Source organism: Nilaparvata lugens, chromosome 3 (assembly GCF_014356525.2).
Source record: "Nilaparvata lugens isolate BPH chromosome 3, ASM1435652v1, whole genome shotgun sequence".
NCBI lineage: Eukaryota > Metazoa > Arthropoda > Insecta > Hemiptera > Delphacidae > Nilaparvata > Nilaparvata lugens.
The window spans coordinates 64812285-64831361 of NC_052506.1; the positions used below are offsets into that span (position 1 = coordinate 64812285).

A 19077-nucleotide genomic window follows, 5' to 3' on the forward strand; every position below is an offset into this window, starting at 1 on the left:
TGAGTTTCGCGAGAAATGAAAGTTTTGAACATCTTATCCAATTCACATGTTAATATTTTTTCTTCAAGTCTTTTTTAACCTATGATATCAAAATTAACCCACATATAACATACTGATTATTAATCCATCGTACCAATAACTTCAACTTCATCCTTATTTCAATTCAAACACTTGATTCGAAAGTTCCAAACAGGATAGAAAGTGATTCGATTCTATTCTGGAATCTATCTTGATATATGGAGATATTGGAAATGTAGAAAGAAACTGATCTTTTTTATTTTATAAAAAATTGAGTTTCATAGTTTGACAGGAATATAATATAAAATGAATTGTCATGCTGTACAGAATAATAATTAAGGCCAATCATGAAGGGAGAATTCAAAGTGATGTTTAAAAGGTCAAATTTGGAATTATGTGATGATATAATATATTATATCATATATTATATGAGCTTTGGAGTTTCTAATTCCACTACTTCACATCTCATTTTTCCCATATTGAAGATAGTAGGATGAAGATCTGAAGAGAAATGACAGAATAAGAGTGAGTGACATTGAAGATGAAAAATGTTTTGATAATTAAATGGAAACCGGTCTACCGCGGCACTCAAAGGCAGCCAAGTCAACCCCATTTTCCTTTCTTGTATGCTCAAAAATGAACCACATTTTCCCTATTTCGTGTGTGAGGGCTTCACTCATACATTGAACGTGCTGCAAGATAATAAAGTGCGTTTTAGAGATCATCAGTCATGCGAGATGATATGCCGCCAGAGTTTGTATTGTCGACTTCAACTAACTTAGAATTCCTCATGCATTAGATGCTAATATGAGAATAAAAATTTATTTCCTCATTAATTTTTCATTTCATTAATTTTCTGATTCAAATATGATAACTTTAAAGTGTTCATCTTTCAACTCGTACTCTATTGGCGCCGTTTTCTGTAACTTATGATTACTAGGTCTTATTGGGATTTCATAATTATATACTAATATCCATATAAATACTTGACTTCATATGCTTCACCAAATTATATGTAGAAAGATTTTATAGTCTGTTTTGAGCTTCGAAGTTTAATCTGCAGTTTTCATCTTTAAATGGTTATACATACTGTGACACGTCTAGCTCCAGGGAGGGCATGGACCACACAAAAAATAGATAAATTTATGGAAGTGCTCACTTTTATGGGTACATGAATATATGCCCCTCTGTGTAATATCAGACCTGAGAATTTATTTAATTGGTTGAGAAATTTGTAGTTTATCTCAGATGTAGGATTGGAGTGTTCCAATAATATTGAGCTTAAATAAAGCGATCTTAAAATTATTACCTGGTTGTTGTTCTGATAAAGAGCCAATGCAACCCGAACAAAGATATAGATCACAAATCCATGTATGATTGTGCCTCTTACCGCTATCAGAATTGATAATGAATACTTCATTAAATAAATATAATTTCCGAAAAGAGGTTCGAGTACAGAATCTAATCCTATCAGTGTTGTGTTACATTGACTTAAATCCTGCAAAATGCCGCATACACTGTTTAATTTAGTCTGGAAATTATAAGCTAAGCTGCCGACAGTGACCAATGTAAAAGCAAATGTAAGCAGAATTATATTTATTAATCCCGCAGTGATCCACTGATACATTAGCAACCATCCACAACCTTCCACTCAATCAATTTCCCGACTTGTTACACTGACCATATGAGGTCTATCACAATACCAATGGTAACGTGTCAAAGACGATATCAAGGTTTTCAGGGAAGAAACGAACTGGAAGATATGCTCAGTTATTTCAATATATTGACAATTTTCAAGATAAGCAGATAGTAAATAATAATTTTCAAGTGAATAGTGATATTCGGTATAACGTGCTCTGGTTCAACAATACCAGACATGTACAGATTACAATTTAATAATGGTTTAAGAATTGAAAGATGTATGTTAAAATGATAATTATAGGGTTGTGAGTTCTGCTTTGGAATAGCTTGATCGATAGACAGATTATTATAAATTAATCTAATTTAATGATGATTATTATAATGTAGATTAACGTTGGATTTCCCCTGATTACAATATGGTCATGACCATTAATTTTCACTAGAATTTATATCACTCATGAATCGTAGATGGGGCCCCAATATATTTACTAGAAGAACACTCACGCGACTCTGTTTTCCTTTTTCCTTGGTTCGCAAATAATTATTCTTCTGCCATGTGCTGGATTTTCTGGCCTCCAAGTAGAACGTGTTGCTGGTATATTACTCTGAATTCATGTAGATTCAATCGGGTATTTTACGTTAATTATTATTTTTACAAAAAAAGGAACTTTACAATTAACATGAAATTAACAAATAAACAATCAAAGAACAATTTGGAAGAATTTTTCATGATGGTTATGACCTTGAGGTTGTGAATGAAAGTCATACATAATTTCGCTCCTGGGTTTTGGAAGATTTTGTGTTATAAATAGTCACGGATGAGTACAAATTTTGTATTAATTCCATTATTAATTGTTTCTTGATCACGTTTTATCATTTTGTTTTAGATTTTAATTCTTAATTCTATTTTATAAGCCAAACATCGTTTAGAGGTTATTTTGAGGTTAGGTTTTCGAAATTTAAAAATAAACATAGATAGTTTACTTGACTAAAATTATAACCAAATTAAAATCCTATCATTATAAATCAATTATTATTATTGCAAGTAATAATTTCTTAGATAGGAAGATGAGCTCAAGTAGAACACCGAAGGTTATTAATAGAAATGTACACATAGCGGGTGTACTTACGCGTTCCCAAAACCAAAATTCAAAAACGCCAAAACCAAAAACCCCAGTTCCTCAAACTATTTTAGCCGAAAAAGTTGCTCAACTACAAAGTAGCCACACTAATTTAAAAAACCAATTAGAAGTACCGGTAACTCTAAAAACGTCTGAGGAAGAAAGGTTAGGGATGGTAGAAGAAATTAAATCTTTGGAACTGATTATAAAATTACAAGATGAAGACCATAAAAAAGAAATACTAAATCTAAAAAATCAATGTAGTCTAATGTCGGAGGAAATAAAGAAACTAAAATCTAAATTTGATAATACTAAATGTATGATAGAACCTCCGTCCAAATGCAAAAAAATAGAATCTAACCTAAATGATGGGAAATGCTCTGAAAATGGTCGAAATAAAACGTACAGTGAGGTTTTGGAGACAGCAACCAAAAATATAGCTGAGGGAAATAAAGATAGGAAAGGGAGAGTTCTGCTACTGACGTCCAGTCATGGACGTGATTGCAGTGATCTCCTTGATAAAAGATTGAAAAATAAATTTGATGTCCAATGTTTTTTCAAGCCAAGTGCATCAATTAATGCAGTTGTAGAGTCAGCTAGGGAACAAACTAAAGACTTTGATGAAAATGACTATCTAATTGTACTGGGTGGCTCAAATAATATAAATGAACCTAACTTGAATCATCTTCCTCAAGTAACAGAAAAAATCAAGGAAATTGTGCCACTCAGCAAAAAAACAAACTTAATAATAAGTACTATTCCTAATAGGTTTGATAGGCCAGAATTAAATGAGGCAATCAATTCGACAAACAAATCAATCCATAATACAATCAACAGCCTAAAAAATAAGAATTCTAAACAACTGGGGATTTGTTTTCTAAATGAAATGCTGAAAAGACATAACTTCACTAATCATGGGTTGCATCTAAATCGATCTGGCAAAGTAATCTTTTGCAAAGTAATAGATTGGCAGAGCTGATTGAAAGCCGTTTGCAATCCTCTGGTTTGAAAACAGTCAAAAAAACAAATAACGATTTTTTAGTAAATTGGCTCAAAACAGGGAAAGGGAAATAGCTACAAATGCGAGAGATAGAGTAGCACAAGATGGTTAGGTTTTTAGTATTTATCATCAAAATATTCAGTATCTTCGCAACAAAATTGACAGATTAGAAGTATTTCTTAAACAGGAGGATCCTGACATTGTTATTTTCACAGAGCATGGCTTAAAAATAAAGGAAATAAATCAAGTTAGGATTCCAGGCTATTCACTGAGATCAGAATTTTGTAGAATAGCTCATAGAAGTGGTGGTGTATGTATATTCACTAGCAATGCTAAACATACCCAAACTTATGAACTGGATTTTGTTAAGAGATTTTCTCTTGAGATGGATTTAGAGGTGACGGGACTAAGGTTAAAAATTGATGATCGATTTGAGGTAGCAGTGTTAGGTATCTATAGGTCACCAAATGGAGACTGGCAAAAATTTTGTGAGCTGCTCCATACACTTTTGGAAATTACAACCGCTCGTTTCACAAATGTTATAGTAGTAGGAGATTTCAATACCGATTTTGCCAGGCAGGATAAAATGACAGAGGATATTAGAGATATTATTAATATGAATAATTTAGAAATTAAGGTCCACGAATATACAAGAGTAACTCGAACTTCACAGACAATTATTGATAATATCCTCACAAATATAGAAGGTTGTAATGTCAGGTTAGGTAGCTCAGATCTATCAGATCATAACTATCAAATTTTAGATGTTAAGTTGCAGGGCCAGAATCCAAGCAGAAAAAAACTTTTGTGAAAGAAATTCAGCAATATGAGCTAGGAAATATAAATTGTTTGAAGCAGGAACTGCTTCAAGAAAATTGGAGTAGTGTTTATAACAGTTGTAACCTAAATTACAAATATAAGCAATTCATTGATACTCTAAGATTTCACATTAGTGTATGCTGTCCAATAAAAAAAGTCAAAGTAGGAAGTAAATTAAACAAAGTAGATGAATGGATAACTGAAGATATTCTTACTCAAAGAAATATTGTTAGGGAAGCTTAAGAGGAATTTAAATTAGTGAGGGATGTTCCGAGTGAAGTCAAATACAAATGTCTAAAGAAAAACTATGCGAAAGAAGTGAGGAAAGCTAAGTGTAAGAAAACAGCTGAAATATTAACAACTAGTACCAATTTTAACTCTGCTGTTTGGGAGATAATTAATAGAAATAGGAGAGCAGCTCAAAAAGATACAGTTACTAATGTCCCTAGGATAATCGATGAACATGGAAATTATATGGATGATAGTATAGACATTTGTAACTTTTTCAATAAGTATTATCAACAGGTTGCATATAATCTCCAAAAGTCACTGAACACTAATACTTATAATACAACTACATTAAATGCTGAGCCAATTGAAAAGGTATTTAAATTTCATCCATTATCAAGAGATGAGTTGTCAAGAATAATAAAAAATTTGAATAACAAAAAACAGTAGGATTGGATGGGGGGGTCTCAAGCAAAATTTTAAAAGAATGTGAAAATGAATTACTGGACCCTTTATTGCATCTCCTAATACTTCACTAGAGCAGGGTATTTTCCCTGATGATCTGAAACAAGGAAAAATTTTGCCAATTTTCAAGAGCGGTGATTCTGAAAGAGTTGAAAATTATAGACCCATTAGTATTCTAAATGTAATAAGTAAAATTTTTGAAAGAGTAGTTTTAAATAGGCTATTGATGCACCTGGAAGAAATTAATTTCATATGTGATGAACAGCATGGGTTCCAGAAAGGGAAATCTACTAAGACTGCAATAGTATCCCTTGTTGAAAGACTAATAGATATAATAGATTCAGGTGAGAAGGCAGCCGCAATATTTCTTGATTTATCCAAAGCTTTTGATTGTGTGAACCATAGAATATTGTTGGAAATACTAAAAACTGTAGGTGTGAATGGTATAGAACTAAAATGGTTTGAATCATATCTCATAGGTAGAAACCAGTGTGTTGAGCTTACCAAGGTGGATGGGGATGAAATAGTGAAAATTAAATCTCAAAAACTGGAGGTCCAGGCTGGAGTACCTCAAGGCTCAATTCTGGGTCCCTTACTGTTTCTGTTGTATGTGAACCAATTACCAAAAGAGTTGAAAGATCACAGAGCTCTTTTGTTTGCTGATGACACATCGCTTATCTTTAACAATTATTTATTAGATAGTCTAGAAATAAATGCTTTTACTGGAGTACAGTCAATTGTCCAATTCTTGAAGCAAAGGCAATTAACAATAAATAGTAAGAAATGTCAATTCCTACAATTCAAAAGTAAATATAATTCAGTAGAGGATAGAGAAATAAATGTGTTTGTAGAGGAAAATGAATTAGACCAAGAAGAGAAAGTAGCATTCTTGGGAATTTTATTGGACAGGAAATTAACATGGCATCCTTACATTGAGAGGATATGTAATAAGATATCATCTGGGGTATTTGTCCTGCGGCAGCTTGCTAGGCTGAATGATAAAAAACTACTGTTAACTGCTTACCATGGACTTATACTATCTCATATTAGGTATGCTATTTTAGTATGGGGTAATTCATCTCAACAAAATATGGACAGGGTGTTTAAGATTCAAAAGAAGGCACTCAGATGTATAGAGAAAGTGAATAGGTTAGACTCTTGTAGGCCTTTATTTAAAAAGCTTGGTCTATTAACTGTGCCATCTTTGTATGTATATGAAGTTGTAATGCATGTGAAAACGAGTGGTGTGATCCAGAATTCAGATGTTCATGAGTATAATACGCGAAACAGAGCAGATTATCATATAATGGGTCACAATAGTAGGTTATTTGAACAAAAACCAGATTATATTGGTGGGAAATTTTATAACAAGCTACCTCAAATCTTGAAAAGTAATGATGATTTGAAGATTTTCAAAAAACAAATTAAAAAATATTTAGTTGATAGAGCTTTTTATAGTGTACAAGAATTCAAACCTAAACTAGGTTGAACTACTTAGTGTTAGAATTATTATGTAATAACATGACTTGTCTTATACTCCATGACTGGAGTCTTTAGGACGTAATCTAAAAAAAAAAAAAAAAAAAAATTTCCACAAACAAAAAGGAACTTTACAATTAACATTTAAATGCACAAATGAACAGTTAAAAATAATTTACATAAAATTTTTCAACAAAAACGTAAGTTTACTCAAAACGTGTGACTAGGGCAATGTCAGTGCTAGAACAGAGAAAATCTTCTTCCCCCGGATTAAATTCACAATTCTATGAATCCCTTTGTTTCTAATTTGCATAGGACGATTGCTATTGGTTGTAGCTGAGTGACGTAGTGCACACGTCATATTTTTTAAAAAATGGTTCCATTGTTTACATTCAATTCCCTGACTTACAAGACGAATAAATACATTAAAACATAAATATAATTCAATCATCTCAAAATACAGATCAATTCCAACAGTGTAACGAAAAATAATAATTCACAAATAAACATGCGATCACATTATATTATACAATAAGCAGGTCTGAACGATCTCAACTCTATGTTAGTGTTCTAAGCATTCGAACGTTTTAGGTTAGGTTTACCACAACATTCCCTTAACCTATAGATGTGATTTTAATATAATAATTTCACAAATTAATAGAATAAATAATATAATAAGTAGTATGAACTCAGTTAGTTTACTGGAAGAGACTGATTCAATTTTATATTGTTATCAGTTAGCGGTAACGTTGATAACCATTATATTTCGAGATTGTTTGCTGCCTCTGCCTTGATTTTCATAATATGATTTGAAGAATTAGTTTTCTAAGTAGCCACTGGAACGAATCATCACAATACTGAGAAGAGAACTATTCAAGTCCCATTTCACAACTCAATATTATTGGCTACCTCTCCAGAAGCTCATAATCCAATGAATATGATGCTATGATGATATTGTTGAAATAAGAGCAAATAGAACAACTATTATGATGACTTGAATAGGAGATTTCATTGTATATGTTCATTCCTATTCCATTGAGAAACGTATGTCGGCGATGGCAGCGGCATGCTTCTATTTTTTTGTAAGTCGTGGATTAATGATTGAAACTCTCCCGCTGCCACCGTTTCTATTACAAGCTGCGCACCGGTCTTGGGTGGCTCGAAAATATCATATCTAGAAATGAGTGCAGTCATAACCGATCATGCATGATAGAATATTGTGTGATGGATAATTTTATACGTAATATCCTCCACCTACAGTTAGTCACGGAAATATGCTCTCATTGAAAATGTGGTCATAGCTCTCCAGAAACTTTGGTAACTAGCAGGCCCGGCAAACTTCGTACCGCCAAATAGACTAATGCATCTCATGACAAACTCTAGCTGGATGCACACCTGAGGAGGCGCGATGTGGAATTGTATTTATATGGAAAATTTTTCATTTGCAAAATAAATAATTTACTAAGAATCAATTAATTCTGAACATCGAAGACAGCACAATAATTATTCGAAACAAAGCAATGTCTTAAGAGCATGTAAGTCTTTAACCTGAGGCCGAACTGCTGGATGGTTACACACAGAACAGTCATTTTGTTTTTTAGTCGGGGCGTTTAGAATAAAATACATGGGCGGTTGTGGAGCAGCACACACTCTTGTCTACTATCTACCGACGGCTGTTGCTTGCTTTACGCAATGATTATAACAGCTGATTTTTATTTCTGTGTGTCCAGCTCACAAATCTTCTCGCATAAGGATTACATGCAAACTTTGAAGGACCGTAGGAAAGAGTCCTGAAGTCGGATTATAAATTTGATAGGCCAAAATTTGGTCCTGAACATAACTAAAAAAATCATCAAATTCGGTGCACACATGAAAAAGTTATTGTCAAAATTTGCGGCTCGATTTTCATTTATATTGATAAAATCAATATTACGGGAATGAAGATGATGTATGGAATAAGACTGTGTCGCTCACTCACTTCAACAACGTCATTTCTTAAAATACAACCTACTGGGTCCATTCACAAAGTGAGTTCAAACGGGCGGAAATAATTAACTTCTTTCATCATTGTTGAATATGGAAATTTATCAGTTTTTTATGCATTGAAATACTAGTTAAAGTACACTCAGGGATAAATTTTCCATTTTTCTACCAAATTCGACTCATGATGCATGATTTTAAATTATATTGACGAGCCAATGAGAATGACCTGTAGTACGAGGAGATCCGATGATAGTGTCAAAAGTAAAGAGTTTTTGAAATTTTGATCCTTAGTGTCCTCAAGCGCGCCTCTCCACTAGGAAATACTGAAATAAAGAGTATTCATTATAACGGGTGATTCTCATAGAACATGATCTTATGAACTTAGCTCATATCATTGTGCAGAATCTCAATGTAAGGATAATGAAGTTGGTCATGGTGGTTGAAGCTAAGAATTAGGTGTTTTTTAAAATACAAGGAGCATTGTTATCAGGTGTACCTGGGGATCTATATGAGAAGTAGCGTTCTTCCTGGTTTTAGATTGTAGAGCACAACATAAAACCCAGAAAAAATTCGAATTATACATTCAAATGATAACAATCGCAAAATATTGATGATCGAAAACCGAATACCATAAAAATTCATTGTTTTCTTGAAATGTTATTCTTTTTGAAAAATTGCAACTCAGTACTCATGGAAGGTAGAGAGTGATCACATTCTATTCAGAATTCCATAATCTAAAGAGCTGGAGCGAATTCTTCCATCCGATTACTGAATTTGGCGGAATGGCTGGTAACTGGAAAATTAACCGGAAATACGAGTGTTTTTAGCTATCCTGTATCTTACAGGATATGTATATCCTGCGAATATTTTCCTATAATACTACCCGTTCAAAAACTTCGAACATCTTGAAAATGTATCTTCCCTTCAACGTTGTAGACAGTTGCAGCCAGACCTGATAACAGCGCTCACACTCACATTCCGGGACGACACGTCACGGTACGATAGGACAGAAAGCTCTATGTTCATTTAGGATTTTTTCTAGACATTCTAAATTGATAAATCAATTATTAATTTTTGAGAAAACATAATAACAGGTCAATGTAACTTACTGAGCACGAGGTCTACTGTTCACAGAACTACTAGTAAATATTGATTCTATATGGAGGAATGATGGGATAATATTACTTGAAGTTTCCATCAATAGCAAACAACTGGGAACAAATGACATAGAAGTGCAATCCTTAAATTTTGAAAAAATTGGATGTTTATATTGATTAGAGTATTTTATCAACTCAATAGAATCCATTGATTTGGTTGAAAATCATTCAAGTACCCTGAAGACGAAAATTCAAGACAAAAAAAACACATGTGAGTGGATTGGTCTGGTCGACTCTCTTCAATAGTACATGCTCTTTCCAAATTAATCATTAGATCATAAGTATATTGTTTCGGTTCAGTCCAGAGAATAAACATTTTATAGTGGGGATGATTGCAGAAGGTGACCATAATACCGCCTACATTGATGATAAATCACACTTCATCACCCATCCCTTTTTTCATTCGGAGCACGGCTGCACTGATTTGAAATTCATGGTGGAACGACATGGAATAACTGCATTAGAGTAGACTGAACTTCTCAAGTGAAATTAATAAATGAATTATCATGAAGTGCAGAGAGTCTGAAAGTAGTTGTAGCTGAGCTGGATGTCAGCGAGAATCGCACGCCTTCATTTCGTCGACGATGACGACGATGATTGCATTTTTTCACACACCAACTGTCGAAAAAGAGTCATTAGTAGCTGGGGGTTTGAGGGCCGACGATAGGGTGAGGTGGCGAGCCCCGTCTGACCCTAGCTGAGCGGGGGTGGCGGCCTCTGCGCATGTCAAGGGATGCTGCGTTCGTGTCCCTCGTTTCATCCTTGTCCTCTGCTCTGCAACCTCCATCGCTCCATCTCTTGCTTGGATTAAGCCGGTCGGGGTGGCAGTGAGCTGCTGCCTGGCCTGCCTGACATCCAGTCGGCTTCAGTTACAAGGTGCCCCGCCCGCGGTTGCTTCCTCAACGGCTGCATCTCTCTAATTGACGAACCGACCGGTAAGCTATTAACTACATCACCCCTATTGAACCTCAACCTTCAGCGATTGGTGTCAACTCAGGCTCTCATTCGATAATTATTGTGTTCTCACTATCATTTTCATTGTTTTTGTAGCTTGCTTTGTTAATGTCTCTCATCACATGCGGTACGTGTAAGAGTTAGGTTGTTGTAGCTGATTAACCTCTCTCTTGAAGCACCTAGGTCACATGAATGTAGGGCAGTGGAGAGTCCCAGTATGTTTCTCCCATAATAAACTGCCAATCAACTGCTCGAAAAATACATTTTAGTCTCTATTCATTTATACTTTTAATATTATATTACTAATAACTGGGTGTTGTATTCATTGTATGTGTTATAGTGCATTATCTATTAGATATTGCAAAACACTTGCTCATATCAAATTCAATGTGACCGAGTGAAAAAGGCATTAGTCTTGTCAACTAATATTGAAGCTTATTTCAGATCTTACTTGTACCAAACCAGTAGAACTCATTATTATGAAGACTAGAGAAATTACTTATTATTCCCTCTGATTATTAGCTAGTCTGTGAGTATTGATTAATTGATATGATTCTTCTAATGTTAATTGGGAAAAACAGACTCAATAGAAGTAGGATTACCGTATATTTTAAAGTTTAGATTTACTATTGACACATTATCAAATCAATGTTTAATGTCATTTGGAACACTGAAGCGGGAATAATTTGATTCAATAACTTGTCTTGCAGTATTTGGATTCAGAATTGAGATAGTTCCCAGGAAATTGAAATACTGAGAGCTGAGCAATTGATAGAATAACTATAAATTGATTAATAATATAATTTGATAAAATAACTGTAATATTATCATTTACTCCACATTCATGATAAGTAACATTTAATTCAGTCCACCGAATCATTTCACACATAGACCTATTTAGTTAGGCCTATACAGGTTATTTTTAGGCCTATCTTGTTGGAAAGAATTCATCAATGGACTCTATATTCTCAAATCATAACCAATGATTCATGGAAGATACTAACATAGTAAGAAGGTTTAATGATGATGAGCATCTATTACAAAACTCCAATCTATATAATAATATCACATCATATCATAGTGCTCTACATGTTTGATAATGTTTAATATGTTCAATGGAGAGATGATGTATTCAAGTCAGTTTTGTTCATTAGTTTTTAGTCAATTCATTTCAGGATTTACCGTTATGGAAATTTCAGAAACAGATGAAAAACAAACAATGACCATAAAAGTATTCGAGCAAATCTAGTCAAACTGTTCAAAAATCAATTCCGAACAAAGCTACTGGAATAATAAAAATCTGAATGATAATATATCAAAATAGTCTGGTTTATATAACAATAAAATATACGTTATGAGCACAACAAATAGGAATTTCTCTTGAATACTTCTCAATCCCATGACTGAATTATCCATTAAATGAAATGACATACATTCATGAGAGCTTATCAATAAACCTTCAGAATGAATTGCTGAAGAATAGGAGTAACTTGAGATTGATAACTCAACGAGCCTGGGCTAGGAGCATTAGGAGCTTCTTCACTTCTAGGACTTGCCTCACTTACCTTAGCTAATGGTTTTTGACTGTCTATTATTATTACGTATGCTGTTTATAAACGTCAATTCATTTGTTACAAATACCTAATCTTTCAATCTATTTGCATTTGGATTTGTATCAGTCAATTGATTTTGTTTTGTATATATTTTGTTCATATTCATTCGGCACTGATCTCCCTGGGACCTCTGCCAAAATTTATATATTGAGAATTCATTTCCAAAGTTATTCTTCATCCCCAAGAATTCAAAGCATTGGCTCATATTTGACAAGCTTATTTGAGTAATCAGAATGTCTTGGTGGTGGAGTGTCGGATGATCTATAGAAAATACATAATCTCTCGATGAAAAATAAATTTTTGTAACAAACAACGTGCCAAAACGTTGAAACAGAAGTCCGATATATTCCTATAGTGATTTGACGAAGTAAAAATCCATCAACAATAAACATTATCATTAACACCAAGTATTTCTGAAACTTGATAACTTGATCCTTCCATTTTCTTCATCAATCATTCTTTAACCAATCACTAACCAGTAACAGTAACAATGAACTACACAATGAACGTAGGAACTCTTGTAAATGGCGGAGATATTTGTTTTGATGTATTTATTTTGTGACAAGTTGGGGTACAGATCAGTCATTGATCATGGATTGCTGATACAACACCGAACAAGTTGACTTGATCATGTTTAATAGCACTTGGTGTACTACTGTTTAACATCAAGTTCAGCATCACGAGGCACATTCTCTCGAACCCTCTCACTCTTTCATCGACCCTACATCATATTCTTCTCTCACTTGCTCGTCCTATCATATTCGACTAATCTGTGAAATTTCAATCAGAGAACAATCACTTTTCGAGGGATGGTGGTGGATACAGCGACGAGGTTTGTCCAACAAGTCATCGGATTAATCTGTGTATGTGCTACCATCACTGAGATTGCAATCTGTGCCAGCAGACGCTCAAACAGAGCTGCATCACTTTTAACATCAATTCTCAGCACTTGTGAGCGCAGTTGGCTAGGCTTAATCAATTTTCTCGAAATTGAATAGTGAAAGTTTCTATTGGATGTGACTCCATTATTATTATTGAAATTCGGCTTCAAAATTGAAATTATTCATGAAAAAATCTTCAGTATATAATTTGACCGAGCGTAGTGAAGTCTACGTTTCAACTCGACAGTTTGTTTTCGTCTATATTATGTAGAGATAATAATAATAATTATGGTCTAATGAGAAGATCTTTAGTTGTTCTGTGTGGACGCGGGCGGAATTTGAAATATACCAACTGCGAGCTTGCCTGACCATTGCATTCCTAGTATTTTTTTTGGCAACTGTGATTATAAAAACACAATAAAATATTGAGTACCCTTCCATTTTCATCATAAATGAAATTAATATGGCTCTTGAAGAGTCGAAACTAGTTATGTTATTTATGAAATAGAAAGGTACTGTGTTTTATCTCTCAACTTTTCATATCAATTATAATAATCACGTAGTGCTAAGCTCTTGACTCTCGACGATTAGTCTTCCCTATGTTCAACAATGTTAACTTATGTTCATTTCTCTAGAAAACCAGTATAGTTCAGTCACTATATACATTGGTGCATGCGATTTATATTGTAGTTTTTCAATATATTATTTGGGTACATAAGAGAAGTCCAGAACCAATTTCTTCATGCAAAATTTCCTTGTTCTAGATACAGGATGGCCCAAAAACCTCGTATTTTCGGCTCATTCTCGAGTTTTCAGCTACTTCCGCCAAATCTCGTAATCAGACAGAAAAATTTCCTGTGGCCTTATTTTAGATTAAAAAATTATGAAAGAAATGAGATCATTCGGAACTTTCTATCTTCAATGAGTACTGAGTAATGATTTTTCAAAAATGAGTGAAATTTGAAGGAAAAATCAATTTTGATCAACAATATCTTCCGATTGTTGACATTTAAATGTATGATTCAGAATCCCTCTGGGCGTATTTTTGTGCTCTACAATCTGAGATCAGGGAGAGCGCTCTATCTCAAATAGATTTCCAGGTACACCTGACAACAATGCTCCTTGTATTGTGAAAAACACCTAATTTTCAGCTTCAACCATCATCACCAACTACATTGTCCTCACATTGATATTTCGCAAAATGACATGAGTTCATGAGATCATGTTCTATGAGAATCACCCGTTAGATGCACTTAATTTCAGTATTTCCTATTGGAGAGTATGCCTGCACTTTTTAAAAGATAATAGATAAGATAATTTTGAATAAAATTTAGAATTTAGAAATAGGCCGACACATCTAGAAAATACCTGAGTCTATACCTAATTCATGCAGGTGAACGGGCTAGAGTCAAGAAAACTTCAATTAATCTTGCCATGCCTGATTTAATAGGTTTTATACTATAGAAAATCACTACAATTTGAAATAATTGAAAAATACAAACAGTTTCAATAAACATTGGCAGCTAAAATCGAACAACAGAAACAACAATATCATGTTACTTTGTTGACATTCTTCATCTGATTCGGGGGCGCATTACTATCCCCGTTTAGATAGCAATACGTCACAAAACCAAACAAGATCAGTCACAAAAATAACCAATTAATTTCAACATGAAATTACTCAAGAAAGAAAAACCCGTTGAACCCAAGTTTCGTCGATAGTAACCCATATAACCCATTTCATAATAATTTTGAATCCCCACTTTTTATTGACATTCTCGAATGAACCTTTGTTTCACTACACTGCACTTTCGTTGGTTTGTACGTTGCTTTATCGTCGGGGTTACAGTACCTTGTTTTTGGCGGTGAGCTTTTACCGGTTGAATTTGGCTTGACAGCGACGTCCTCTTACGTCCCTAGACCTGTCGTCTGAACGGGTGTCTTGAAGCGGTTTTACATAAAGTTGCGGAACCAAAGGGGTGGTAGTACAAGAAGTTGGTTTGGGGACACACATGAACCGCTGTAAATAAATGTATTACAGCATTAATTTCTAACTCTTCCTACAATTCATCAAAAGCTAAAACAGGAGTTATCTATTGATTACAATTAATTAAATTCTTTCATTCTTTGAATCCTCATTTTATATAGATTTTTATCTTTAAACTACTGATTCTTTTTATCAGAATTAATGGATCTTTCTTCACAAATAATTCAAATTGAAATGATGCTAACTTATATGATATTTTTCGTTTGGTTTGCGAAATCAAATATAATTTTTCATATAGTAGCTCGGCTAGTATTGTTGGAAACTTGTGCGCCAGCCAACATTTATTTTATTTATTATTTATGAATTATAGGACGCAATCCAAGTGTAAATAACGGGCATTCGCCCAAAACTGCTCAGAACCTTAATTAAAAATGAACATTCCAGAGTTTATGATTCGATTTACCTAACTTCACTTTAAAAGGAAAAATTTCACTTTAAGGAAAGATAATGTTTGCCTTATAAGATTCACCTTTAATTAAATAAAATTAGTAGACACATAGAAAATAATTTAAATTGTATTAAAATTTGAACATTCATTAATATTAATTTCCTGGAGAAGAAAAACTTTCTTCTTCATCTATTAAGATTTCTATCATAAAAAATTTACTAAATCATTCAAAAGCCTTAATGACATAAGAAAACAGAGTCTGAAAAATATAAATTAAAAAATGTCATAAACTCAATATGAACAATTCTTAAAAGTTTCATTTCAATTTAAAGGCTATCTTCCTGACTTTCAGCAATACTCTACGATAATATATCTCCAGGAACAATAACTCAAATGTAACGTAACTGAAAACTTTCTATACTTCTGTAGAAAAAAATTATAAGTATCTTCCATCACTAATAAAATCAAAAGGATTATTCTCAATCAATATTATTAACTTGAAAAATAACAGGCTTTGTTGATAAAATCTTTTGATTGAAGTTTCACTTAATTAATTTCCCTAAATTATATTTTAACCTTAGTTTACGTACCTTAGCGGTTATTTGAAGAAACAATTATTCGTACATGATGAAGAAACACAATTAAACCTTTCAGGACATGGCACTACTAGATAATTTAAACTTTAATAAAAATAAAACTAGCTCCTACATTAACTAATGAAATAAACTTGTAAACCTGCCCAAAAAGGGCGAAACATAATGACTACATCTTTACTCTTGTAGTGCTCCTAGCAAAGTGTCCTCCGGAACGTAATCTGGTCTCTCGACTGGGGAATCCCCACTACTGTATTTAGAAACAGGTCTCCTATTGGGCGAATGGAATCAATTTGACCAATCGTCGCGTGGCTTCTACAGCCTTTGGACCAAATAGTAACTGCAAAATCGGTAGTTTGTTATAATTTCAATGCTTGCTGTTTTCCAACTTATCACATTTTATGTCGCGACAAGAAGGCTAAGTTTTAGAGATAATTCCATAATCTACATTCCTCGACGACTCGGAGCCACAATTTTTAAATATATATCATGGGAAACTCGAAGTCATGGCCGTTCATAATAGAGAGAGAAAATAATTTATTTCGCTAACTCACTTACAATAATGGCTCTAGTCTATTGCGTATTAAATTTACTATTATAACTTGGGAAAAGGCCTGAATTAAAGAGAGTGCCCGGCACAAGAGGCGCGCTTAAGGAAACCTCAAGGATCAAAATTTCAAACACTTATAACTTTTGACGCAATGCTCAGATTTCATCGTTCTACACTTTGTGAAGTTGTGCTCCTGGGGGGGTTATCTCTTATGATAGAGTCCCACGTTATGAAGCTATTGTGAGAAGTTGTAGATTGCAATTCCTTCACAGATAATACGATGTTTCTGGTATTTATAAGAGCAGTCTCTAAATTCCCTCTTTTGCGAATAAATTCACAAAAAATTAAGGCCTTCCGGCTCGCAAAATTACTGGGTTCAAACCTCAGCTCTAGCTCAGTAGTAGAAACATGAATTTTATAAGTACAAATAATCACCATAAGGTTCAAGGACCAGGTATTGATAATTCTTACCGCTGCTTCTATGAAGTTCTTGAAGAATACCAGTAAGGAAATTAAAAGAATATTTGATGACTGATTATCAGTAACCATGTACCACTAGAGAATAATCAGGACCAACTATAGTTGTTTCTAGTTGATTCTTAAAACGCTCGTCGTGAATACAAGTATTCACCAATATACCCTTTCAAAATTCCTTAGAACTTACAACGCCAGTTCTTGAAGTTCTCTGGATCCTTATATGATATAACTGGAACCTTATTAATATAATTTCTTAATATATTTGTTCTGGCTGATGAAATGAATATCATCAAAGGATGATAAATATTGAGTGCTCTGAATAAGGTTAATATTATTTGATTCAATAATTTTAAATGCTGCTAAATACTTGGTGATATTAAAACAGTTCAAACTATATAACACGAGATGAGTTAGGATATAATAAAAAATTCTATAAGTTTGTATGATATGTTTTGTTCAATAAACAAAATGAATATTTAATAAATTAATATTCGAACATGAGATCTCAGGGCTTTTAATATGAATTCGGGCAGTGCATGGAAGTAAGCTTCCTACATATAATAAATAAATTTATAAAAATGTTCTTGTGAACTATGTGATATTGTTCAACACGTGGTGACTTTTTATTTTAACTCTAATTAATTGGAATAGCGCTTTTTTATTAATTATTACCCCACTGAACGTAGACAAATGAGCTCATTTGGTTTGACTTATCACTCACTGACTGAAGTTCTGGATGTTCTCGTGGGTTGAATTAATTATTTCCAATAATTAATTAGGTAGGCTCCTTTTCGTCACTGCTGGGCTAACGCGTGATCCAGATTTTTATAAGTTTCTTTCGAATTAAAGCTATTTTTATGGGAATCTTTACAATTACGAACTCTTTGACAGCACTGAGTTCACAAACAATTTACATTCAACAAACATACATTACATTTAAAAAAGGGTTTGGCTTAATAATTCGTTAAAAAAATTTTTAAAAGGAATAAGAAAAGACCCTAAACTCCATGTGCATCCTCTCGGGTTGGGATCTTAAGCCAGAAGGAAGAGGTTTTCAGAAAAATTTGCTTCTTCCTAGAATAATTCTATAAGCTACTCTCTGATTGGCCCTCAAATTAATAGACTCAATACAATTGGTTGCCTTGGGAATCAGGGCTTCCTCGGCTTTACAATAGAAAAAATTAATAAAAGAAGTTTTTATACAGATATATGGGGTATTTATCTTAAATTGAATTCATAAATAAATCGTAACATACGATTTTAATAGATAATACATTTAGTTTTTATATGAGTTTTTTATACTCTTGATTTATCATGCTTTTTTAGATTATAATAAATATTTATACAGAAATAATAGCTATTTGTATTTCTACACATCGACTTCCTTTAGTATACATAATATATCCTTTATGAGTGAATTTTATATGATTCAACCGGTCATATGGGTTGATCGAATAATCAGCTGATTCATTCAGTATTGGTTCGGATAATTATCGATTTATCTAAGATCGACTAATTCTTTTCAAAACGTAAACAAGTAACTCTAACCTCAATGTTCATGCATTTTATTTTATTTTTTTATTTTTGTAATCCGCCAATAATAATTATGCCGCTTTATAATTTTTTGATCTTACCAATGAGTTCTCATAATTATTAAATCACA

The 19077-nt window shown here is 33.3% G+C and overlaps 1 protein-coding gene across 7 annotated transcripts in view; it reads left to right on the forward strand.

The window, feature by feature from the left end:
- Positions 1-10698: 10698 nt before the first annotated feature.
- Positions 10699-19077, forward strand: part of LOC111053237 — a 285465-nt gene continuing 277086 nt past the window's right edge. For 3 of the 7 annotated variants that reach the window (XM_039424323.1, XM_039424321.1, XM_039424320.1), the window contains exon 1: positions 10749-10846. The gene's annotated coding sequence lies outside the window, so the exon portion shown is untranslated. Of the gene's footprint in view, positions 10847-19077 lie in introns of all 7 variants that reach the window. The other 4 variants (XM_039424319.1, XM_039424322.1, XM_039424325.1 and 1 more) reach the window with 4 other exon arrangements.